Below are 27,028 nucleotides of genomic sequence, written 5' to 3'. Positions count from 1 at the left end.
CCAAGCAAGAATAGCAAAACAAGGTCTGAAAAAAGGCACAGGCAATGATGGCACAAATGTGATTTTATTCGGACCTTGCTGGAAACTGGACTAGGTAACAAGAGCTCATGTGTGCCACTTCATACCTTGAGGATTATGATTTACCAAATCCTATCTGGCCAAAGGAAATCTCAACCTTTGGGATCAACCTTCACCTTGCTCTTTGTCCACACACTTATTTGAGAATCGTTTTTAATACCTAAAATGGTGTTTGCTCCAGAATGACCCATTATTACCACAGGAAGGCCATTCTGCTCAGCACAGCCCCAAACGAGCTATGGATAATGGAGGGTTCACAGTCTGCATCTACAGCAAACACTGAAATCTCAAGGCTGAGGGAAATAAAAATGTGGCATTTATACTCCTTGCACAGAAGAAAGTGTCACTGCATCTGTTTCATGGGCAGGATCTTTTTCCTAAAGTCTCCTTGAGGTATTAGCAAATACCCTGCAGTGCCATGTGTGACATTCATCCCATCCCTGTACTGGTTCCTGAACATGAACCTTCCGTTCTGAAATCTGTGAAAAATGACAGTGATTACAGAAACCACTTGCTGACATATTCCTCTGGATTAGCAACTGCCAGGGCAACAGTTTCCATGACAAAGCAGCGGGCTTGACAAAGATTCCTGTGCATGAAGCACCTACACAGGCATGGTGCAGAGAACAACAGAAAATTATATAAATTGTGATTTCAGTAAATGGACTTGACATGACTACAGGAGTAAAACAGAATGACAACACAGACATTACTATCAGCACACCTGGCAACAGTCTTGTGCAAGTTACATCATGTGAGCCTCCAAATTTTGCAGAACAGGTGAAAAAAATCTTTTCAGCTTGACCTTGTAGAGCTTTAATAGCAGAGACTCACAAAGCTGCTCTTGAGCCCTCCTTTCCCTTCATAGTGCAAGTGCCTCTTATGCACATAATTGTGCCATTGGGTCAAAAAATGCACCCTGTGATTTATTAGCTTATTAATTACCTGAAACCAAAGCTGCACCACATTAGCACTGAAGGAAGTGCTGACAGACTTCCAGCCAGACCTGCAGAGTTTGTCCCCATCAACACTCTCAGTGCTTGGGATGGTTTGTTAAGGCTGCCCCACCTGATCTCTGCTATTTACAGGGAGGTGGAAATTCAGTGTAGCAGCTATCAGTTCAATGCAGTGACCTGACATCAAAATGATGAGTATGAGCTATTTTTAAACTAAATACTTGCTTGTTTATGCTTTGAATTCAATAAATAGGCACAACAGAGCAAAGATTGTCTGAAGCTGGGACTGCACTTGGTATTGATGGCAATTCAGGACACAGAGGTGCATGTGAGTTATGATTAAAGCAGAATTTTCTGAGCAAGTATGGAACTACCCAACCATTCAACTTTAAGTGACATTTCACACAAAAATCAAGCATTCCCCTAGCTTTGCTCTGACACCTCACATGTTCATTATACAGAAATTCTGCACTGAATATGTGCCAGTAGTATAGATTGCATATAAAGCAATTCTGGGGTTAAGACCTAGTCCATTAATATAAAACTCAAAACCAGCTGGAAGAGCACTGATATTATAATCTCATGCAGAGTTACTGGAACTTTAAAAACTAAATTCAAGGGCATTAAAGGTATCACTTTTTGCTCACACACTCTCTGAAAAACCTTTGATAGTAATGAACAATTTCCAGTGTGTTAGTGTAGCACAGAAACAAATTAAAAATGTTTTTCAAGAACAAATAAAAATAAATCATTTATAAGAAGCAAGTCAGCAGTCACTTAATTCAAAACTCCTCTGCAGCTCTCTGATCTCATTCTTTTCCCTTTTACACATGGCTTCATTGCTTTCCCCTTACACATCTTCTGCTATTTTCACTGCTGAAAGTAACCTTCAGCTTGAAAAATGTTTATTGGCATCTTTAAGGCTTTTGTTTTCTGCCCCCACATTTTCCTATTTGTTCTCTGATCTGTGCTTAGATGAAAAAGCAAAAGCTCCAGGGAGGTATTTATCTGTGTTACTTAAAATGCTCTATACCTCTGCTAAGTGCCTTGAAAGCTGCGCTTGCTTTTACCAGAGATCTGTTTTTCCTCTCTGATCTTACCAAGCTCATCAATTCTCTGCTGTCTCAAGACCTGCTACTGCATTTGGGATTAGTTTTGCTGGCAAAAAAAGAAGACATATTGCACCAAAATTATACTTCACAGGCATAAGAAAGTTCTCCATCCTTGAGGAAGAATGGCCCAGGATAGCAATTGCACATCTTCCCAAACTAATGCTGCAGGGAAGAATTAAATCGATAAAAAATAAGGGTTTGCTCTGAAGCAGGTTAGATGAAAGGCATGACCACAAATAAATAAAATAGTAGTCTGAAATGGTGACCCAATGCACTAGAAAGCCACCAAGGAAGTAGGAGAATGAAGGCTTTTAGTGTAGGAACTGACTTAATGTGCAAAGCATAAACTAGGTCAAGTAGAAAAGAGGCAAGCACTATACAAAAATCTTAGAAGACAAGTTAGCAGAGATTGCTGGATTGCCTATGAGCCTGCCCAGAGCACAGCACGGGCTGGACACTGTGCAACTGCACAGGGGATAATTCAGGTGCTTCATTCCTGCCACCCCCAGGTGCTCATGTCTGTCTGACACTGAATTCAGTGGCACAGTCGTGCCTGGCCTCTCTGGAGCCCTGACCTGACCTGGCCTTCCCGGGCAGTCAGGCCACACCAGGGAACAATGTTCTGTCAGAAAGTAAAGCCAGCATCAATTAACTCAAGCAGAGTTCTTCATATTTATACCTCTGTCCTGATAAATTTCACTAAATATGGTAACAAATCCCACACACAGGATCAGAGGGAGGGGGAGTAACCAACATTTAGTACTACAGCCAATATGTGCAAGAACTAAAACTGTTTCCTGCTGCTGTTAGTCCTAGCCCAAGCTTGGGATTTATGTCATTCCAGTACAAAAGCAGATGGATAATGCTAGCAAGAGCAGCTCACAAAAGATTGCCACACAAACTCTTTTTTAATGCATCCACACAGATAAAGTGTCAAAAACCTGACTCCATGAAGAAATATCTTGAGGATGTGAAGCTTTAAAACTCATACAAAACGTGTCACTGGAACACAGGTGCCCTGTGTGCCTGGCAGAGCACTTGGGCTGCACTCAGGGACTAAAGGGAAGGGTTCTGTGCAAACCAAGTGAAGCTTGGCCAGCTGGCCCAGGGGAAGGGCTCACCCTGCTCACACCTCCCCACAGGGTCTGGGATGCAGGTGTAAGCAGGCAGCAGTGGGAAGGGTCCTGCCTGGGCTCTGCTTGTGCCCCTGCCTTGCTGAAAGGCAATGCCAGGCAGCTCCAGGAGGTACAGGCACACAGCTCCAGAGCTCTCCATGGCACCAGGAAGCCTCTGGAGCTGTTACCAGCTCTGTGCTTCACAGGGAAGAGCACTCAGTGCCCAGAGGGAGAGACAAGCCACAGCTGAACAATTTACTGCCCCCCTGGCATCCTTCTCAGAGGTAAATGGGGTCATTGGAGGGCAGCTGCCTGCATGGGGGGTCTGCACAATCCCCAGGTGACACTGCAGGACAAACCAGCGCGGCTGCACTGGGACAGCCTTGACCTGTTGCCTTATATATTAAGACAGTGCACGGCAACAGCTCTATTAACCTTACACTGCAAGGATCCCATAGCTCCTAAGCTTCATACCTTCTTAACGCTTCTCATGGAGCAGCTCCTCTGAGCAGTGACTCCTCTGGATCCTTGCAGCACCCTTTTATGGCACTTGTTCTCATTAGTTACAGGTGTTCTTAATTTCTAGTAATTGATCCCAGCTGCAACTCATGGAGGGGTAAGATTACATTCTACTGCCCCCCTACATTGACCTTCACCACCAACAGGGATGGCAGGGAGGGGAAAACAGAGCAAAGGTTTTGTGTTGTTCATCAAACTGGCGGGAAGACGAAGTTGGACTTGGATGATCTACTGGAGGTCTCAGAAAACAAATGTTAACTGCAGCCCAGAGATCAGCTGAGACTAATGTCACCAGTTCCACACATCTGTGCTCTGCTCCTCTCTCAAAGCATGGACCTGCCTCACACATTCCATGTGCCAGGAATTCGTGAACACAAGTTGCTGTCAAACAATCAAAAAAGAATAAGCTCAAACAAAACCCCAAATCAAAGTAACACCTAAAAACTACATACACCTACCACCATAAAAAATAAAGGAATATAATCCCACCTTCTCAGTGGAAAACTATTCTCACAGAATAAATTTCTAGAATAGTTTCCTTGGAGGAGTTGGACACTACAGCCCCAAATTTAGCACAGCCTCTTAAGAGAGCTCTCTCAAACTCACTGAGGTTTATGTCTCAGCTGGAACAAACCCCAGCAGCTCCCCAGTGGCAAGGAGCTCCAGACGTGTGTCTGGGTCACAAGCCTGAACAATGACCCAGGACTGAAGGAAAATGAGCTGCAGGCACTTTCCCAAAATGTTGGTTATCTGTTTTCACTTGACTTACAATCTACAGCTTTTAGGGGTAAGGCTGGGACAGGAATCTATGATGATTACAGACAGCTTGGAAAGCCAAGAGCATCCATAGTTTATTAAAAGCACATTATATTGACAAAGGGAACAATTTTTCCTGTATTTGAGTTCTCTCTTTCAAGTGTGCTTTTTCCACATCCACCCATTTCATTTGTCTCTGCAGCATTTACATTTAAAATAATTCACCAAAACAACAGTAGGAGGCTGATTTACACTCACAGAGCAAATTAATTCAGAGCTAACAACATCATCCCCTCTGCCTCAGTGAGCAGAGATTGCTGTGGTTGTGTGCAGCCCACAGGAAAGCTCAGTGCAGCTGTGCAGGAAGCACTTCAAGAGATTTAAGATGATAAACAAGTGAAGCATGGGGGTGGGAACCACACCCAGACTCCATGGCCCGGGTGAGAAGAGCCCCTCTACCTCCTCTTCACCCTTTTGGGGTTGCTGAAGCCTTGTCTCCTTGGAAATAGAGCTGCAGCCTCCATCAGTCCTGCTCTCATTATGTGCTTCATTTATCAGATGCTGGTCCAGAGGTCCCTCTGCAGCTGCCACAGTGAAATCCATCAGTGATGTCACCCCAGCCCTGCCCCAGCAGTGCAATTCTGCAGCTCTCCCTATGCTCATGGACCCTCCCTCAGCATTCTGCTCATGCTTGTGGGCCAGTTTAACAGGGAAAGGGAAGTCAGGCAGGGAATTAGCAACAAGGGAACAATGACCAGTTAGGATGAGCTTCAGGGGAGAAAAAACTTAATAAAACAAAACACCAAAACAAACCAGAAAATCACCAGGAACCTGGTCCTTCAAAACCAAGCCTAGAGAGCTGAGGTCATTAGATGACATTTCTGAGTAGGTTACAAAACCATATTAAGCCAATCTCTCAAGGAGAAACCACAGACTGGGAAGGAAAGACAGAAAATATTTAAGTAAGCAAGCTTCATCCCCTCCATTTTAAAGAAACATTAAGAAGGGAAAGGATTCAACATAACAAAATTGAATTAACATTTTGGTATAGTGCCACAAACAGAATTTCTTTTGTGAATGAAGCCAGTTCCTAATTAGCTGAGGTAAAGAGCAAATTGTGCTTGAAAAAAAAAGACAGCTCTTCAGTGGGAAACCAAGCACAGATCCGCTGTGGGTCTGCTGGGCACATCACCCAGGGTACCATTCATCAGCAATAATGCACTGAGCCACCCACTCAGGTTTCAGGAGTTTTTAAATCCCAATTAGAATCTAAATGACTTGCAGGGAGGCTTAGGGGAGTTCTCAGCTCTCTCGGGTAGCAGAGATAATTATGGGGAAGAGAGAGGTGGATTATGAATGGCTCTGCAGCTCTGAGTCCCACATCACCACGTGCAGCTTGGCCCACTCTGCCCTGGCACACACAGGGCACACACAGGGCACAGAGCTGCCCCCAGCCCCCTCCTGGCTTCTTGGGTGATGGCACAGATGGGAGAGGGGCAGAGATTTAACTACCTTTGAGGAAGAGTGGACACAGTGGGGAAAACAGATACAAAATCACATAAATGTACTTTCTTCATCCAAAGCCTGATCCTTTGTCAAAAAGTGCCCCTGTTGTACTGCACACAAACTATTTATTCACTGGCCTTGCTCCCATCACAGCTACTGACTTGGAAAAAAGCAGGCACGTCCTCCTCCTCCTGCATGTATTTGTTGTTTGTTTGCTCAGGTCTGATTACTCATCCAGAGTGGCTGTTTGCTCTGGTTTTGCAGATGAACGTCTCTGCAAATGCTGTTTACTTTATGTCTGGGCAGCCCTGAACACAACAGGGGCCAATTTCAGTTCAGTCCTTTAAGCCCTATCACAATCTAAGCACGAAGGCAATGGCAGCAATCAAAGCTGGCAGACAAATCCTTATCCAGGTACGTTCTTTACCATATCCCTGGCAGGGTGTGCAGGTTGCAATAAATACCTGGCATGTCATTTGCTCCCCCAAAAATGAGTTTTATTCATTGAAGTGGCTGCAGTTTAAAGCAGTTTGGATGTGTGTGTGTCTAGGTGAGACAATCTACCATCATTTTTTTGAACATTTCCTCTGTGAAGACTGAAATTATTGCTTTTCTCTTTTCTAACAGGTAACAAGCACTGACACTCCAAACTCATGTGGAATTCTCACCTGTCCATTCCACTCTGCTGCTTAGCCCTGTGTCTGCTACATTTGAGTAAAAATCAGACCAAACTGCTCTCCCTTGATGTGAAAACCACCAGCAGCACCAAAGCTGTCCCTTCTTCAGAGCCCTGCATCCCAAAACGCTGCCTGGGGAGCAGCACACTCCTGCTGGAGCGCAACCAGAGGCAGCTCAGCTCAGCAGAGTCCTCAGGGAGCCACCAGCTCACCTGCAAAGCTGAAAATGCTCCATCCCTGCATCCCTAGCCACACATTCTTATCTAGAAATGTAACAAAAACTGAGGAAATTCAAGCAAATGGGCCAGGAAACCAGAACAATAGTTATTTACAGTGGGCAACACCTACTTCAGCAAACATGGGAGATAAAGCAGCATCAAAGAGTGTTAGTACAGCTGACAAGCCTGACAAAAATGGACTGGAAGAGATTTTGTCAATAAGGTTCCAGGAATTTATTTGTTTTTATCTGTTTATTTTTAGAAGAGCATCAGCTCCAGATTTTCAAAACCTTATAGCACATCCCACAAGTTGGAAGATCAGCAATCTGGTAAAAAAAGACACGCTGATTATTCCCACAGACTCCCCTAGATGATCTCAACTTGACACTATTTCAGTGCATGGCAACTGTGGCATCACCCCTGGAATCACCTTTGGGCTTCTCTCAGCTTTTGTTTGCACAAATAAATGAAACTTGCCTGTGGGAATGTGCAAACACAGGAGCCACACTTATCTTACTGCTGCTGAGTCTCATTGCTCTGCCTTCACCTCATCTGTGCTCATCTGAACCAAAGCCCTGGTGCATACTCAAGCATTCAAAAAATCTTTGTTTTAATTCTCTTTTTTCTCTTCCAGAATGCAAATGAAAGACCCTTAAACCATTCAGACAGAACAATATTTTCAGTCATCACTAGCCCTCAAATAAAGGACCTCCAACAGAAAATATTCCCCCATTCTCTCAGGAATTGTTGTCCCTCCTGCCTCTGCAGCTGCTTTCCAAAGACTTAATTGGTGATTTCTCCATGCAAGTGCTGTTATGTCCCAAATCTCACACTGCCCTTGTCTCTTTCAATTCTATAGATTCAGTGCTGATTTGCTTCACCTCTAGAACAACTTCCTCAGAGCACTCACAGGAGCATGGTAGGAACTCAGCTATCCTGGGCTCTCACAGAGCCTCCTGTCTTGTACCTGGTGCTTTATTAAACAAAGGAAAGAACACAGACCTGCTGTAGGAAATTCTGGTTGACTTTTATTTCCTGGAGGTCTCAGGAAACAAATGTTCACTGCTGTCCAGAGTTCAGTTAAGACTAATGTCACTTAGCACAGGTCATGCAGTTCCTCACGTCTGTGCTCTGCTCCTCTCTCAAGGATGGACCTGCCTCACATTCCAAGTGCCAGGAACTAGTGAACACAAGTTGCTGTCAAACAATCAAAAATAAAAAATGAAACCCATATTTCCAAAGATTCTGCATTTTTATTCTGTCTCTACATTCAAGCACACCCTCAAGAGACCAAGAGCTTGGTAGATAAGTCTTTGCTGAAGATTTTGTTGCCAAAAAGCAAAAAATTTTCTTCAGTTCTAAATCACAGTCTAGAAACAAGAAAATTCCCTACATACAAAGTTTAACTACTGGCCTGAAAAAACACACTAAAGATGGCTAATATGATTTTTATGAAGAATTGCCACTAGGACGTGAAACAATTCATATCACAATAGTCTCTAAAATGTTCCACTTGGCCATGCCAACTTTGCATGGAAACAAAACAGACACAGGTCTTTCTTATAATGGCATCATTCACATCATAACTTGAACCATTAAAAATGAAGAATTGTTTTCATAATAATTTAAAGCCTTGGCAACGTGGCCACTTTGGTTAAGGCAAAACTCTCAGCAGAGCCTGGAGGAGGCCTGCAAGGCCCAGCCTGGGCTGGTGAGTGGCACAGGCACTGGGCAGGAGCTGCTTGAGGCACAAAGAGCCTCTGCTGGCGCTTGGGGAAGGCAGGCTGTTTATCCAAGTGTCTGAGGACTGGTTTAAGAGGCTAACTTGGAACACTTCAATTTGAAAAATGTGACCTTTGGTTTCTCCCAGAATTCTGCATAAATGCCATAAATTTAGTCTTTATCTTGGTGAAGCTATCCAGGCTGACAAGTGGCTTATATCTATGACCTTGGACCACAGAAGTAATTAAAAATGAATGCCATGAGAAGACTTTCAATTGCTCTTGTGCATTATCAAGTATAAGTCTCAAGGGGCAGCAAGATTGTTTTGTTGACATTATTTTGCATGACCAGTCTTCATCTGGTTTCATGCTGGGGATACAATATTTTCATTAAAAATACTTTTAAAACTGCTTTACCTATAGGAAATCCCTCTGTCCCAGTTTATATTTTAATCTGAGTTCTAAGAAAATCCCTGAGCTGAAGCTACCAAATATTTCTGAGGGGAAAACAGAAAATCAAGGATTAATATTATTTAACTACAAGTACCACAATAGCTAAGGGATCAGGCTTTTTGCAGCATACATTTGAATCACACAATGCCACACAAAGGAGTCAAAGCCAGGCTCTGAATTAGTCAGGGGAATTCTTTGGTGTTATTTAGAACAGATTTGGGAGATCAGCTCTGAGCCAGCTACAGGACAGATGCTGAACATGGCCAAATGTAATCAGTTTTTATAGCAGAGTAGAAAAAGCCACAAGAGCACTGCCAGTGGAAGGTGGGTGCAGAACACCAGGGCACCACATCAGCTCAGGGACCTGATGGACAGAGACAAGGTGGAAATCCAAATCCACTCAGACTCGGCATATTTACACTTGTGTTAGCACAAACTCTGCTCCCAGGGCACAGGACTGGCTGGTTTTAATCACCAATACCTGTGCTGAAGAGCAGCTGTACAAACCAAGGCAAGGTTGGAGCCCTGGGGCTTGGCTTGGCTTGGCTGGGGGTGCCCTTCACAGCAGATCCAGCTGCACCCCACACCTGCCAGCCCCCACACCTCTCCTCCCCAGGGACTCCACACCTTCCTGCCAGTGATACGCGTGAAAGTGAAAGAATCTGCACTGAAATAATATCAAATAATAATCAAACAAATAGCATCAATGCTATCACTGTACATGGACAGTGATATTCTTATTAAATGCATTGAAGAACTCAAGGACAGGCCCTACAGCCTTATGCATTTGATTTGTTCTTCTGGGCTGCCCACTGTGAAGCACTTGTTCCCTGGGAGTCTGGGCATGCAGATATGATAGATTACTGCAAATCAGATTTAAAGAATTATCCTCAAGATGCTGAACCTACTGATTGATGCATCTCAATAAACTTTCTAATATCATAGGAACAAAAGGAGGCTTTGCTTTCAATAAATGAAGTTTCCTAGAAAAGTGGTGTGAGAAGGTGCCTCATGTCAGAGCTCTTCCACAACATTCAGCTCCAGGTCTGAACTGTGGCTGGATGTGTCAGATGCAATCTCAGCCTACAGCAAGAAAATTCTTCCAAGGAAAACATTATTCCTCTTGAAATCCATTAAGTATTCCATTCAAAGCCATTATTAATAGCCCCTTTAAAAGGAAAAAACCCATTCTGTCAAGGTCACACTGGCCAGGGTGCCTTTCATAGTTAAATCCATCACTTAGGATGTTTACTGTGGGCCTGGAGAAGGAAATCAGAACAGCAGAGTTGGGCAGATCAGCATTTCAGCAAATTGTGAGCCTGAGATGCTAAGCATGCATTTTGAACTGTGAATTCCAAATGACACATTACCACTTCCAGATCACTGCATGCAACACAGAATATTTTGGAGCTTTGGAAACTAATTTAGCAGTGGAGCCCATGCCCAGCTGGAGATGGTAAGAATGAAGCACAGGCAAAGGCAGCTGTATGTGAGGCACTGGTCAGAAAAGGGAGATTCTCCTGGAGACCTGGCTGCAGCAAAGTCATCCTTGCAAATCTGACACCAGTGGGGAGCTTGCTTGCAAAATACACCCAGGCTAAAACAGGAACATCCCTTCAGAGCAAATCTCTGTGTGCTCTAATGCACTGCCCTGGCTAACAAACCTACAATTCCTCATCAATTTTTTGGATTTATGAAACCAGCACAATAATCTTTTCACTCAAGAGCAGGTATGTCAAATGTGATCTTCCCTGTGTTTAGCCAAACTTTAAAATATTGAATTCCACAGTGCCACTGCTATTGGATGCTGTCTGTGTATTTTAAACTGGCTGGACACATGGCCTGGTCAAAGTGTAAACACAAAATCTGTCAGTTTAGGTCATATTTCTGTAAGACCAAGCTCCTGGCTAATTTTCATATTCATCATGATTTGTTCTGTGCAGAAACATCTTCCTTTAAATTAAGGTATGGCTGTCTCTGTCTCATAAATTCAAATAATTATTTTTGTGTTCAGCTTTGGTGGCATTCCCCTGCACCAAAAGCCCAGCTTCATCATTTCTGAGTGACAGCCTATGTAATGCAGGATTATTACATCAAAGGACAACACTGAAGTATCAATAAAGGAAAGAGGCCCTCAGGAGACTACTGTCAAAAGATATAAATTTCTTCCTCTGATATGAAAAAAACCCTGCCCCAACCTCTAAAACAAATTCCCAGATGATGTCCATCCATCCTGGAAAGCCATCCATCTTTGCTGTGACAGTGACCAGTGCTCTCAGCACCAAAAACATTTGTTTCACCTGACAAGTAAGGGGTGTGGAGAGTGAGCTGGAGAGCCCAGAGGAGGGAAACAGCAGCAGGACAAGCTCAGCCTGCACAGGGCTGCTGTGCCTCACCTCAACAGCCACAGATATGTCCCCAAAAGCAGCCAGGGGAGATACTGCTCTGCTGCTCCTCAGCTTCTGTAAAATCCTTCAGGAACAGGTGAGAACAGTGAGTGTTGTTGATTTATTCTAAAGGAGCTTTAAAAGAGACTTATCCTGTGATTAAAATCAGTGAGTGAGGCAGTAGCATGCAGTGGGGACCGTGGAAGCTGAGCATGCTGTAAAATTCATTAAAAATTGAGAATGCTTTGTTAGTCTGATGCTTTGTGAAGGCTGCCCTGGAGCAGAGGCTGGACAGAGTTAAAGAATAAAGCAGGGATTTATTAAAAGACCTTGGGCAGCACAAGAGCCCAGCCAGGGCTGCACCCAAGATGAACCAAAATGGTCCCAAAATGGACAACTGGTCATGGGGTCTCTCACTTTGATCAGTTCTGCTCCATTTGCATCTTGCAGTTCATTGTCCCATTCCAGCTTTAGCCCCTGCAGCCCCATCCTGCTTGTTTTTCTCTCTCCAGCCCACGGTGTTTGTGCTCTTGGGCTGAGATTTGGATCATTTCTCCTTGGTGCCCAGCTGGAGCAGGAATTGTTTTGTCTCCCTGCTCTGCGCACAGAGCTCACCATCCCCTAACATGAAGCCCTGACCCACACACTAAAGCAGCACAGAACCTGAAAAATAGAAAAGCTGAAACCTGAGGCATCAACTCCACAAGGCCATTTGGGTGCAGCAATGCCAGATATGCCTGTGCTGTGTGGCATGCTGCATTCTGAGCTGCAGCCCTCCTGTCACCTGCCCTGGGGGCCATGCTGCACTGCAGCCCTTTTGGAGCACACAGGGATGAACAGACCTGTCCCTGTCCCTGTCCCCCACCCTGCCTGGAGAGAGCCAGCACTGCCACCAGCTGCAGTCCTGCACAGCACCAGGGCACACAGTGCAGGGGACTCATTCTTCAGCCGTTCAGCTCTGACCCTTCTACTCAAACACCGGTCCAAAGCAAACTCAGGAATCTTTACAAATTAGCTTTTTTCTTGTATCAACAAACCGTGTTGACCACCTCTTCTCCATTTTTTCTTCTGAATAAAACCAAAAGTTGGTTAATAGGGACCTGTATCACCCTGCAGCAACCTCCCCACCCTCAGCAGTCCCAGCATTGCAGAGCCCTAAACCCCACCCCATTAGAGAGCAGCCCCTCCAAGGAGCCCATCATACCCTGACAGAGCCATTATACATATAGATGAGGGATATAAATCTCTTCACAATCCTGTTTCCTCAAACCTTGATTAATTACTCTTCTGTCTGCCTTCTTTCCTTTCCAGCACAAATGCAAAGGCCAGGCTGCAGAAGTGGGACATTCTTCCCCTCAAGCCCGGCTCTGAACTCAGCAGGTGCAGTTGCACTGAGGGCAGGAAATTGCCATTTCTAGACCATGTTCCTGGCGTCTGCTTATCTTTGCTGCTGGAAACGGAGCAAATGGCATCAAAGTGTATCAGAAGTTAAACAATCCCCTTGACTCCAGCATCCCTCTGCTGTAAATACAGTCTGAGCTTGTTTGAACTGGAAATTGTCATTCCTGGGAATAATTGCTCTGTACACAGCACTGCCTCCAGTCGATACCAAGGCACATTTTCTGAGCTGGAGAGTTTTCATTACTAACCTCAGAGTAACCTTAAAGGTTTGGGTTCATTCTTTTCACCACACTGCACAGATCCTTCTTTGCATAACCTCAAAAATGTCAACAGCAAAGCAATCAGAGCAGGCACAACGGTGCTTGCCTGGTTTCAGTGCAGAGCAGCATTTCCAGTCTGATAAAGGCTGGAGAGCTCCCTCAGAGGTGAGAGAAAAATGCACAAATCCCTTTTAATGGGGAACAGATTGATCCTAGATGGGAGGGACAAAAAGAACAGAGGAATTCACAACTGAACAAGGTAGTAGCAGAGAGATGATAAGAGGTATCATTAATATCTCCATTCTAATTAGTACTCCCAGTCTAAAGCAACAAAATAGCATCCTTTTATGTTGGCCTCCTCTATCCTGCAGGCACAACAGAGCAGTTTTCACCTGTAACCATCATTTCTCCTCATGTTCTGCAGTGGTTGGGATCACCACAGGTTTGAGTTGTCACTTAGGAGAGGGCTGGAATGGCTGGCACTCAGATGGGTCCCCACAGGTCCAATGACCCCACCACTAAATCTACAGCTTCACATTGCAGCCAGCTGCACTCTCATCCAGCCTTTGGGGAGGAGAGAAGCACGTTGTGAAGGTGTTACATTTCCAAGCAATGGGGTCTGGGACTCAAAAAAGGGACTGGGGTTGGTGAAGAAATCAATAGGTTTTCTCAGTTCCAAAATGACGACAGCTGCAGAACTGATCTGAAATCATGAGGAGAAGGTTTCTGCTCTCCTGGTGACAGCACTGCAGCATCACTGTGTACAGAACACGTTGGATTCCTGTACCTTGGCTATTGCAGAACTCCTGAAATCTGCCAAACCCTAGGGAGAGCTGAGTTTGGTCTGTGTGAAGACAGCTCCTGGACTTGACAAATATTTTTCTCTCCCCTTTGGGGAATGCAAATAGTGTGAACTCAGTCTCACCACAATTGATGCTACTTCCTCAACTAAGCATCCACTTTGTCCCTTAGAATAATCTCAGTTAGATCTCCCTTTGGGAGAAGACTGCAGAAAAAAGAGAAATTTGCATCTAATTCAGTCTCCTGACAGTATTTTGCTAGGCACAAAAATCAGTATCTTCATCGTGCTCACAGAAATGGTTATGTAGAAATAGGAGTCTTAGGCAAAAAAATCCTCACACTGAAATTCCAGGTATTTCCACAAATAGTCAAAAAGGCAACAAATCCCAAAATTATACAGTGGTAATTATACAGTGTTAATTTTCTAATCCCAAAATTATACCGTGTGCAAAGAGAGTCCAGAGCAGACACTATCCCTAGGGTACCAAAAAGGTGAGATCACACAGGAGTCAGCAGCAAGAGAGGAAAGTCTGCTCCGTGGGCTCAGCTGAGCTCCTCCTCTTCCAGCAGAACATGAGCAGCAAGAGCTTTATGTAACAGTAGCAAAGGGGAGGGGGGTTCCAGGTTGCTTCATCTCATAACAGATCTATCTTGCCCAAAAAAGACCCATGATGCAAAACATTTTCCCCCCAGTTATTAATTTATACTTCTGACATCAGTGAGTGGAGCTGTTATTGCCCATACACTCAAATAATCCCACTTTTCTGTGTGATGTGGGAAAAGCTGAGCAGGACCAAGATGGATGGGAGGACAGGCAATGCAAACACCCTGTACAAGGTGGTGCCAGCAAGACACTCTGCTTGTTTCCCTACCCTCACTGCAGGAAGGGAACACATCCCCAGCCCCAGAGCCACCATCAGGATTGTGTAGAAGGGGCAGATTCCCTCTTGTTGCCTCAACCTCATAGATATTCATCTCCACTGCAGCAATAAGAGAGGATTTGGACTTTAAAAACAACATATGAAAGTACATAAATATATTTCAGAAGCAGGTTGAAACAATTAGACCAGTGGAAAAGCCTCTTCAGCCTGTAACTAATGGCTTGCATTTATCCAGCAAGGCAAATTGGGGCTTGAGAGAACAACTTGTAAATTGTATTTCCATGGCTCACAAACACCCTGTGCTGCATTCTGATGAGAAAGATGTTGAAGGACTGCTTCAATTTTCTCATGGTCCTGCATTTGATTTAGATCTCCTTCAATCCCTCCCCAGTTATCTCTGCTCTAAGATGACCAAGGGTGAAGCAAATGCAGCTCTTAGAGCTAGCAAGGACATGGAGATGGCCCCAGAGGCATCACAGCAGAATCTGGAATTCTCATTCCCTGTGGGTACACAATACCATTTCTAGTACTTGCTGACCTGTGCTAGCAAAAAGAATGGGGTCAGAAAGGCAAGAAAACACAGATGTAGCACAGAAGCAGAAGACAGAGCATGAGACAACCCCAAAACCTGCGCGTACCATTGAGCACTGAGCCTGAATTCTGCATGTTGCTGCTGAAAGCTCTCCCTGATAAGGTCTGGCATCTGCATTCTGGGCCTCACAAACCAGGAACTGACCATGCCAGTAAAACAGTCAAACACCATCATATCTAAATTATGCTTGGGTGATATTTTTTGTTCATTTTTGAACAGAATGGAGAGTCACCACAAATAAGTTCTCCAAGATGGGTGTACTGAGCTGCCTAGAATACCAAACTTGATCTAATTCTTCCTACATGACTCACATAGTTTTAATTACCTATGGGACCTTCCAGGTACCCTACCGAGTCTACAATTGTCACAACTCAAACATCCACACAACATGGCACTGAAAGTGGAAAGAGGGAGCCTGTGAAGTCATCTTCATTCTATACAAATACACAGGAGGCTTTTGAATACGTAAATTAGTAGGGAATAAATATCTTGGAAACATAAGTGTGCTCCTAACTGTGCAGAAAGGATTTAATCCAACTTTTACTAGAGTAAAGGAATATTTGGAATGGAACCAAAGTGATTTACTGTGCAGTAATGAAATAAAAAGATCAGTGAAGCCAATTACTTGAATTGCAGGTCAAAGCATAGGTGGTAGCCCAGTGTTCATCCTGACCTTGTCTACACAAGGCAAGACTGGCAGGGACCCTCACCAAATCTCCTTGCCAGTTCATCTGCTCTGAGCCTGAATCAACAGCAGTAGTAGTTTCTGAGAAAGGTTCCCCCAATCTCCTCCTCCAGACCTTTCCTGACTGAGCCTTCACAGTCTCTCCAGGTAATCTTTTTCCAGGGCTTCTCCTGGCATCCAGTCAGAAACAGCTTTGCCACAGATTTCCCAAGCCCCTCTCTCCCCTCACTATCCCCAACATATAAATAAGTATCAAACAGTCACCTTCAGGACAGCCTCTACAGGCATTTCAAGATTCATGTCTTCCTCCATTCTCCTCTACTGCACACACCTAAAATCATCCAAACTTCTTCTGGAGATCACATGCCCTGAATTACTCTCATTACTTTCTTCTGGATCCTCTCCAACTCATCCCACAGCACTCTCATTGTGGTGCCCAAAAATATGCTCTGTATCTCCTTTAAACCACTACACATACACTTAACAAGTCAGCCTACACACTGCTTCATGCTTCAAGCTAAGCACATTCAACTGCCGTTGTTAGGAGTTCAGAACAGCTTTATTTTAAATTATAGAGTGGATGTAGTGCATCTTAGACTAGAATGGGCAACAAGAATGCATCTGCTGTGAACTCACTGAAATCCAGTTAAATTGAGGGCAGTGTGTTTCTGGGCCCCAGGAGCTGTTGCTGCCTTCACCCGAGCTCAGTGCTATTCCAGGAGGAAAGTGCCAGCCATTTCCCTGCTCTGCAAAGCCAGCACAACGTGTCCTGACACAGCCAGGCTCTGATTTGGGAGTTTCCTTATTCACTGTGCCTCTCAATGTGCACCAGGCACAGAAAGCAATGTCTGGTACCCATTTTGGTCTGAAGTCTGAACACCCCTCCCGAGAGCTCTGCTCAACCTGGATGTCTCTCATTTCCTTTCATTTACTGCAGCTCAGCCAGATCCTGGAAAGAGACTTGTCAGTTCTTGTTGTGTGCAGCTCAGTGACCTTCAGGAGACAGTCCTGCTGCTGAGCATTTTGTTCAGCAGAGAGCTGAGGAGAAAAGCACAGAGCCAGGTCCCTGTCTTGCAAGAGTCACACTGCCCAATATCTGCTCTCCCTAATGCAAAAGGGCAGAGTATTCCCTTCCCTGCTTTCTACCCCGTTGGCCTGACTATAAATGTGATTGCACTGATAAACATCCACAGCAAGAGATCATTTACCCAAACTAATTAACTGCTGCCACCAAATCACCATGTCACATTTTCACTAGGAAAGTGCAGCCTACACTGCTGCGTGACATTTAGCTTTTAATTGCCCTCAGTCACCAGCAACAAAAATTGAGATGTTATTATTTGTGTTGGTGAAAGTTCTCCCTCTAGATAAAACATGAGGCCTGTCACATACCATCACAGGAGCACTAATGCTCTGGGTTAAGCTGCAGCAGAGGCTGCCAGGGAGCTGCCCAGCCCCCAGAGGGAAGAGGACATGGGAGGAAGGGGATTAGGACAATCTGATGCAGCACAGCATCACTGGGGCACAGCAGGGAGGGAGGAATGCTCAGGGCAGGAATTCATGCTGAGCAGATACTCCCACCCAGCCTGCCTCCAGCCAAGGGAGCAGGGAGCAGCTCACCCCACTCCCAAGCCTGCTGCTCTCACTGGATTTTGAAAGACTTTGGCCAGCAAGGTTTGCTCTGAGTGGTTTTCATCTGTGCAAACAAGGACAGAACAGCTGCACTGGGAAATTCTGTCTTGCTCCAATTAGCTTGTGGCTGCTCACCAGCCAGCTGTCCTGAGAGCTGCCCTTTGCAGCCAGAGCAGGACTTCCAACCTCACCTCAAGCACCATTAGGAAATTGCTCTTAAAAATTTGCAATTTTCATTTTAATCTCTCAATAAACCTGCCTGCTGGTTTTACTCTGACAGCACCATGTCTGTAGAGACCAGAGAATTCAAGTGCCTGAAGCCATTTCTATACAAGCCACTCAGCTGAGGCTGATAACTGGGACCAGTTAAGAGCTCAGCTGGGCATGCACACATTTTAATGTTCTCCTCCATTCCAGGATGGGCAGAGCACACAGGCAGCAAACAAAATGCCTTTTGGGGCTGTATCACACCAAATATCTTGTGGCCAGCAGAACAGCAGATGCCAGGGCCAGGAACAAAGCTATTAATTCAGGGGAGAGGCTCACCTTACAGTCACAGAATATGCATCAGGAAGCACAAGGTGATTTTAAAATTTTAATTCAAGGCTGGAAGGATCAATATCCAAATTAGCCCACAATGACCTAGCTCCAGAAGGAGCAAGGATACATCAATTGAGTGCTTCAGCCAGGTTGATTAGCCAGGCTGTGGCAGGTCCCCGTTACAGCCTGGCTGTGAAGATCTAACCCACCCAGGCATCTCTTTTCATGTGTAAATACCCTGGAAGTCCTCCACAGTGCTCAGTTTTGACAGGTAGAAACTAACTTTGGAGTTTTCCATCCACAGATTTTTCCAGGAAAAAGAAAGAAATGCCCAATTCAATCGAAAGTTCTTGTAAATCAAGGCCCTGAACAAACTAAAATTCAATGTCAAAGACTAAACTGTGAATCCTTTGCTCACCTTAGTATACAAAACTTCTCTGCAGTTGTGTGCTGTAAACCAATGACCTGTCACAAGTGAGTATGAGCTCAGCAGCCCAAGTGGATCCCAGTTCCTACTGTGCCACAGCAGAGTCCAGGACAAAATCCAGCCTGCCTGCCAGCCCCAGCCCCTGGAAACACAACCTCAGCTGCCTCTTTTGCTAAATGCCCTGGAATTTACTCCCATTTTCACTATGGCTGTGTAACCAAGCACAGCTAGTGCTTGCAAGATGAGGTAGTTTACAGTGTTTCGCTCCTTTAAGCAAGCTGTGTTTTGAAAGAATGGGAGTTACATGCCAGAAAAACTCCAGACTAATTTTAAAAATAATTGAGGAAGATATTCTTCCACTTGTTCATATGATTTATGCCATTACTGCAGCTTTTCTCTCTTCCATGAAGTCTATAATGAGGAGTAAGACAAGTGATCAGCAGCACAAGAACTCAGATGCTTCCTGGAATTGTTGGGGTTTAATGTAAATGCATAAAATCCAGGCATCCCAGAGCTTTTTGCAATATACTCCCAAAGCTGCTTAGAGGCCAACTCAAGATAAAAATTTTTGTGCCTGTCTGGTTACCCTGAGCATGCAATAACCTCTCAGAGGCTGCTGCCAGAGGCTATGAATTTACCTCAGGTATGTGTTTTATATGCAGCAATATGTTGTCATTGAAACAAAGCTCCACACAAGTCACATCTTAGTCACTGTCTATAATCTGCCCTTGGAAACAACTTTACTGTCTGCTTACTCCAAGAATACAATTACTTTTTGCGGCACAAGGTGCTCAGTATGAGCATGTACCAAAACTGTAACAGGGATTTTATGGGTTTTTTTCCTAAAAAAAGCTTTGAATAGCTCCTTGTGTTACTAGAATGCAAAGGGACTGATCTCAGCACCACTCTGCCAGGCAGTTTAGGGACACTGAGCCTCTGCTAGGTACACAAGGAGTACACAAGGAGTACACAAGGAGTACACAAGGGAACAAGCGGCTGTTCAAGGCTGACAGTGGAAAGCAGAGCCAGGCAAAGCCATTTGCTGGTAATCTCCCTGAAACTGAAGGAAGATCTCCTCATTCTCACTTTTGTAGGTTTTGCTGCACCACTAACTCACCCGTGTCACTACCTGCAATCACACCCAAACAGGAATAAATATTAATAAATAAATAATAAATTAAACAAAACAATAAATTAAATAAAATAATAAAAATAATACATTAATAAATATTGATTTCTGCCAATTTCCCTGCTGTGCTCCACAGTAAAATGACTCCTGGAGCTCTTACCACTGGGAGGAAGACACAATAGCATACATAGCTTTTGTAAACAGGCCTGAAAGCTCCCTTGGTTTTGTAATCATCTTACACAACTGCTATCAGCCATGACAGCATCCTTTCAGATTATAATGTCCTGAGACATGCAGATAGCAAAGACTTGCCTAAGGCTACTCTTCTTCTGCTTGTAAAACTATTAATAAAAATACCTAGGCAAAGACTTGACTTTATTGCTATAGATTAAATGAAAAGGCAACTGTGCAAGAAGTCTGGCCAGAAGGATTACATTATTATTGATCTGGTTATTGTCTGATCAGGTCAGCAGCAGGTCAGCAGCATGACTCACATTGCTGCTATACAGCCCAACTATTCAGAGAAGATTTGTCCTCTCAGGGCAGGCTTTCCTCTGCTGCCTGCAGTGCACAGGCTGGAATGGAGCTGTGGACTGGCAGGGATCCACTGCTGCTGCAATACAACCATTGCAATGGACTAAAATTTGCTATTTTGGCTGCACTTTTTCAAGCTGCAGAAGGAAGCCCACGTGGGGGACTATCCCTATACATGGTATGCCCAAATGAAAGGGTGCAGCAAACCTCTGAACTTAAGCTTTGCAAAAAGGAAGCAAAATCTGTGCTTGCAGCATTTGGTGTTCCTTCCATTGCTGGGCATAGCTCAGCTTTGCTTTCTTGTTAAAAATCACCATCAGCCACCCAGAATGGCTGCCTGCACAGGAAGTGGGCATGGCACCAAAGCCAGCAAGCTGGGTCACATTCCCAGCAGTAATTACAACAGAGAAAGAAAATAGCAGGGGAAAAAGACAATACCCAAAATCAAGTGGTGGGATGACAGAAGAACACACATTTGTGCTTCAAAATACCCATGGAATCAGCTCTCTGTAATTCAGCCTGCACGTTATCCCTTCAACCCGTACTCATGCCAGGGGGCTGCTCTGGTTTTGCTGGGGAGCACGAGGGCCTTGCCAGGCTCAGGACGTGCAGCAGCAGCTTCCTGATGCACACCAGGCATGCTGCTCCTCCAGCAGGCCAGGATGTTATTGTTCTCATGGACTCATGCTGGCAAGAAGTCCTCTCTCCACCCAAACCCACAGAAAGCTCTCCAAGTTGCAATCTTATACTTCCCAGTTTGCAAATCCTTCCATCCTGGAGCCCTCGCAGATGTGGAACAAGCACCAGACCGTAACACCAACTCTGTGATCCCATGCTCAGCTATGGATTGTCTGGGGGGAGCTCCTAATGCTTTCAGCATCCCTGAGCTTGTGCTGTCCTCAATTCCAGCTATTTAGGCAACTTTGGATGAACCAGAAAACAAAACATAAAAGAGAAAAAATAATTCTGGAGAACCCTTTTCTAGACTTAGTAAATTCATCAAGAGACTGTAGGAACATTCAAGTTCAGAGCAACAGAAAAACATGGAAGTTTTACTTTAAAGGACTTTATTATCCTCATCTGGAACAAATAAATTATAATTTATTTAATTAAATTATATTATAGTTTGAATTATTTAAATTGTATTTTAAACTATATTTTAAGTCTCACCTATGGGTTTTTGTTAAATTATATTTTAAGTCTCACCTATGGGTTTTTGGGAAGGGGAGGCAATGAAAGAAACTCAAACTTTATTTTAGAAAGTCTGGTCTTAAAGCTCCCTCTCTCTAGATGTGCAAAGATTTGGGCTCACAACAGAAGCCTCCAAGGTAATTTAACAGACTGTTTTTCCTGTGGCAATCCTTGGTGTATGTAACACAGAAACCTTATACCAGTTGTGGATAGATAACTTTATTGCACACATGAGGAGGAGACACCCCCTGTGTTTGCTGCTGAAAGGAGCAGTGCCTCTCCTGCAAACCAAGGGTGGGGAAAGAGCCTGAAAATCAGAAGCAGAGCAAGCACCTGAGAGCAGCAGTGGCAGAGAGCTCCAGGCTGAGGCCATCACTGAGGTTAGGATGATTTTTAGCCTGTGCTTTCTGTTTTTCTGACATTGCTTCAGATCTTCAGGATCCCAGCTATAAAAACATTCCTCTTAGGAGGAACATGGGAGTGAGAACAAAGAGAGAGATTTCCTTCAACAGCATACACACACTAAGGAAATTCAAAACAAAGGAGCCAAACCCTGTTATTTTATAGAGCCTATAACATTCATGTCATGTTGCCTTGGAAGACACAGAAGATTTGCTTTACATTTCAGCTGAACCTCAAGTTTTTTAGCAAAACGCAAATCAATGTGTCTCAAGAGAGGAATCTGTCCACAAAACCTAGGACCCTGTAAATCTAGCTGTTATCTGACAGGAATGCAAACATATTAGCCAACAATTAGTTCAACATCCCATTCTTTCTAAGGGGGATTTCCTGCTTCAGTCATGCTACACATATTAATAATATTATTCTTAAAAAATCAAAGCAAAACTTATATGCAAGTGTTCAAATAAATCACCTAAACATGATGGCTGAAACAATAATAAGCAAAATCTTGATCACTGAGTGAGAATTACTTGTTCTAAATTGACTTCCTAGCAAGATTAGTCCCATGCTGATCTCAGCACAAGTAACCAAAGACCTGCTTAGGAAGGGTGGAATTCAGTTTTCTCCTTGTGCAGCTGAAGCTACAATACAGTCTCTTTAATCATCAACTCTGTTTAGCCTCCACAGACATAAACAAATTTAAAGGAATGTAAAGAATTAGCAGGGCCATTAATACAGAGCCCAGAAGCTTCAAATCTTCAATTTGACATTAACTGTCCAAAAAGCAGGCAAGACAGAGGATGCCAGATATTTTAACACAAATATCTCGTTTGTGCACAGTATTTCTGGAAGAAATGCGTGCTTACGATATAAATGCAATGGTAAGAATATTTTCAAGGCAAAAGGATCACTAAATGGGGCAGTTCTAATTATTGCTTGACTGTGACATCCCCAACCCTCTGCCACTCAAGCATTTTTTTGCTTAGAAACATCTGGCTTGTGTGTTACCTGAGGATTCTCTTTGCTACAGAAACATTAACAGGGGTCTGAGAAGTCCCACATGGAGGATTTTTACTTTAGAAGGACAAATGCTGTGAGGAGAACTCCCATGGGTCAGAGGGAGCTGAGGTTCTTTTCAACTGCAGGCATAAAATTCACAAAGCACAAGTATCCTTCTTTGAGGGAATAACCTTTGAGGACAAAGCCCAGCTCTCCTGGCACACGGAGGGCCCCCTGTGATAAGCAGAATAAGAGGGGTGTATTGAAGAGAAACACCTACACAACTGAGGCATGGTGAGGGAGAAGCTTTTCAAGTGGAAGGACAAGTCTGGCACAAGGACAAACATGTACAAACTTGCTGGAAGGGAATTTAAGACTGGGGAGACATTTTCATTGCAGGAGGCTTGTAACTCTCAGAGCTGTAAACTCCTGGAACAGCCTCCTAAACAGGAGTGATAAAAGCAGGACAATCGAGTTAATTTAGAGACACTGCTGGAAAATAAGTTACAGAAGTGCCCCAGTACAGAGCCAGCTATAAGAGAAAAAGGACTGTTCTTATTGGAGACTCTAAGACACAGCAAGTCCCTGATGGTCCTGTATTTTATTTTAAAATTAACTAAAGATGACAAATGAAGGATCAGTCAGCACTGAAACAAACTAAACAAGAAAAACCCTTCATGACCAAAGAACTCAAGTCTTACACCTGTGCTGAACACTGTGAGGAGATGGGTTCTGCTCTGCTGCACATTCCAAACCCTTGCACAGAGCTGTCAGGATGTTAACACTGATACCTTGTGAAGGCTCTTCTCTAGAACAGAGGCTGGAGAGAGTTAAAGAATAAAGTAGGGATTTATTCAAAGGCCTCCATGGATCCACCTTGGGCAGCACAAGAGCCCAGCCAGGGCTGCACCCAAGATGAACCAAAATGGTCACAAAATGCACAACCAGGCATGGGGATCTCTCACTTTTATAAGTTCTGCTCCATTTGCATCTTGCAGTTCATTGTCCCATTCCAGCTTTAGCCCATGCAGTCCCACCCTGCTTGTTTTTCACTCTCCAGCCCACGGTGTTTGTGCTCTTGGGCCTGAGATTTGGATCATTTGTCCTTGGTCCCCAGCTGGAGCAGGAATTGTTTTGTCTCCCTGCTCTGCGCACAGAGCTCACCATCCCCTGATGTGAACCCAGACCCACACACTAAAGCAGCACAGAATGTGAAAAATAGAAAAGCTCAAACCTGAGACATCAACTCCACATGCACAGGAAGAAGTGCTGAGGAGCCAAGCGAACAGGCAGGGGGTTCCAAGTGTGCTCTGTGCTCAGCTGTGCCTGGGCTGCCTTTCTGGCTGTGAGACATTCAAATGTCTGTCTTGGCACCCCCAAATAACAGACACATAAACTCCCTTATCAGTCAAGGGTTACTGGGCAGTGTACAGCAAAGCTTCATTAAACTGTACGGGAATCTGGATACCCCCAAATGCCAGAGTAGGGCTCCAGATTCTTTAAAAGTAGTATTTTAAACTACTTTGCATACAATGCAATAAAATGTTACGATCACTTAAGTCTTGTAAGGAAATATATTCCAGAATTTAATAAAGATGAAAGAAGTAAGAGTCCTTGCCATTTTGTTTCTCTAGTCTGACTTGAATTGATCAAATTTCCTTTCTGCGGGAGGAAGTTACAGGAGGGGCTGTAACTCCTGCCTGCACAGCTCTGTCCTTTAACATGCCCCAAGATACAATATTTCTGGCTGACTGAGGGATGCAAGACTGGAATCTTTCTCAGCTTTTCATCCAAGTTCATGAGGCATTTCCTGCACAACAACATTTTGCTCAAAATGGTTTTGCTGCAACCATTCCATTGTTTGATTCAAACCCAGAAGTTCTGTCTTGCTTCCTTCAAAGAAACTGGATGAGTTCCACCTTGTAAAGGATAGGAGGGGGAAAGTGCCAATCGTCCATTGTCATAGAATAACCTGAGTTGGAAGGGACCCACAAGAAATCCATCTCCTGGCCCCACACAGGACATCCCAAGAGTCACTCCCCATGTGGCCATGAGTGATGTGCAAACACTCCTTGGCTGTGTGAGGCTTGGTGCTGGGAGCACTGCCCTGGGAGCCTGTCAAAGATTGCAATGCAAGATGTTTTCCATTACCCCCTGTATGGCTGATTACCTTGCCAAGTGAGCAGTTTGCCTTATCTCTCTCTCTGAGTGACCACATTCACACCTCCCTGGGAGGGGACCTCTGCTGATAACAGACTATTGAATATCAGTGCATGACTGATAAGAACTATAACATCCCATTGTGAGATGCTCCGCCCAGAGGGAGGAGCCAAGCATTCCCACCTGGATATAATCCAGAGGTTTTGAGACACTAGCATGGCTTTCTCCATGGGATTCCCCAGAGGAACAGCAGCTGCCTCTCCTTCCACTGGATCTCCAGAGGAAGAATACATCCTTCTCTACAGATCCCCGTCACTCCAACAGAACCACCCCTGATACTTCAGAGGACTGCAGCCACATTTTCAATCGGACTGCCACCAACACCCTGACCCACAGGGTGTCAGGTTGGGTTCTGACTCTGTCAGTGTTGTTCTAGTGGACTGCATTGTTTATTTTATTCTTTGTTTTTCTTTACCTATTAAAGAATGGTTATTTCCTGCTCCCATATTTTTGCCTGAGAGCCCCTTAATTTAAAATTTATACCAATTTGGAGGGGTGGGGAGGGTTTACATTTTCCATTTCATGGGAGGCTCCTGCCTTCCTTAGCAGACTCCTGTCTTTCCAAACCAAGACAGAGCCCATTCCAGTGCCCAGTCATTCTCTGCCTTTTTCTAATATCCTGTCTATATCTCCCTGACAGCTCCATGCTGTTCACCCAGCTCCTGTTGCTGGTCACCAGAGAGAAGAAATCAGTGTCTGCCCCTCCTTTTGCCTCAGGAGGAAGTTGTAGTTCGCAATGAGGCTCCCCCTCACTCTTCTCCAGGCTGAACAAGCCAAGTGACCTCAGCTGCTCCTTTTATGGCTTCTGCTCAAGGGCCTTCAGCATCTTCATAGCCTCCTTTGGACATTCTCCATTAGCTCCAGATCCTCCTTCTATTGTGGTACCCACAACAGCACCCAGCACTTGATGTGAGGCTGCAACAGCACAGAGTGGGACAATTCATCTTTCTGTCCTCCCCTTGCCTGTCCCTTGTGCAAGGCTTTCCCAGCTCTACCTGAAGCTCCTTTGGGGTAGGTGACCTTCAGCTGTGAGGCTCCTGGCCGAGGATCACAGCTCACCCCGGGAGCAGAGCAGAAAGTGAGGAGACTTTTCCTGAAGTCTACAGGAGGCAAGAGTTGCTGTCTCCAAAGCCTGCGTGGGGGCAAACAGAAGCACACTGGGGCTGCTGTGGGCCTCCCTCCCACTCGTGGGCTGCAGCAACGCTCTGGGAACAATGGAGCCTTAATTAGTGCAGCCAAACAAGGGCTGGAGCTTGAGAGCAGCTGATAAGCATCTGGATAGCAGAGTGATGAACAGAGGCTGCAGCCTGTCACAGAGCTAACCAAGGCTGTACCAAACACTCCCACCTACTGCAGGCAGCCTGGACTGTGTCCAAATTTGGTCCCAAAAATGTACAGCAGAAACACAGCACAGAGCTGAAGACTGGAGCTTCTCATACCAAGGGACAAATTCAGATGAGCACAGCAGGTGATTGATTACAGTGGGAAATATGAAGAAACAGCAGATAAGAACTGACAATAGGAATATAAAGGAAAGCCAAAGCTTAGCCTGGGTCACTGAAGAGTTTTGCTGTGCATCATTTGGTCAGGAGCACAGCATCATCTTTTAGAACCAAGCTACCCTGAACAGCAAACCCACGCAATGCTGAGTTTTGGAGGTGCACAAAGTAATCCCCAGGACTTTGGGCCAGCCAACTACAGCCAGCAGGCAACAACCACCACTCTGGGATTTCAGCAATGAACAGGAGGAAGCAGGAGTGCCAGACACACAAAAAGTGGCTACTAAAGATTTCATGTCTGCAGTCTGATGTTAGTTTTCTCCCCCTACTAGTGTGA

The 27,028-nt window shown here is 44.7% G+C and overlaps 1 protein-coding gene across 1 annotated transcript in view; it reads right to left on the bottom strand.

Moving 5' to 3' along the window:
- Nucleotides 1-27,028, bottom strand: part of ARHGEF4 (Rho guanine nucleotide exchange factor 4) — a 182,498-nt gene that overhangs the window by 51,459 nt on the left and 104,011 nt on the right. The gene's annotated exons all lie outside the window — the stretch shown is intronic.

The sequence above is a fragment of the Geospiza fortis genome, unplaced genomic scaffold (assembly GCF_000277835.1).
Source record: "Geospiza fortis unplaced genomic scaffold, GeoFor_1.0 scaffold101, whole genome shotgun sequence".
NCBI classification, from domain to species: domain Eukaryota; kingdom Metazoa; phylum Chordata; class Aves; order Passeriformes; family Thraupidae; genus Geospiza; species Geospiza fortis.
Note: the sequence above shows the minus strand (reverse complement) of the source record. Positions and strands in the feature narration are given on the sequence as shown.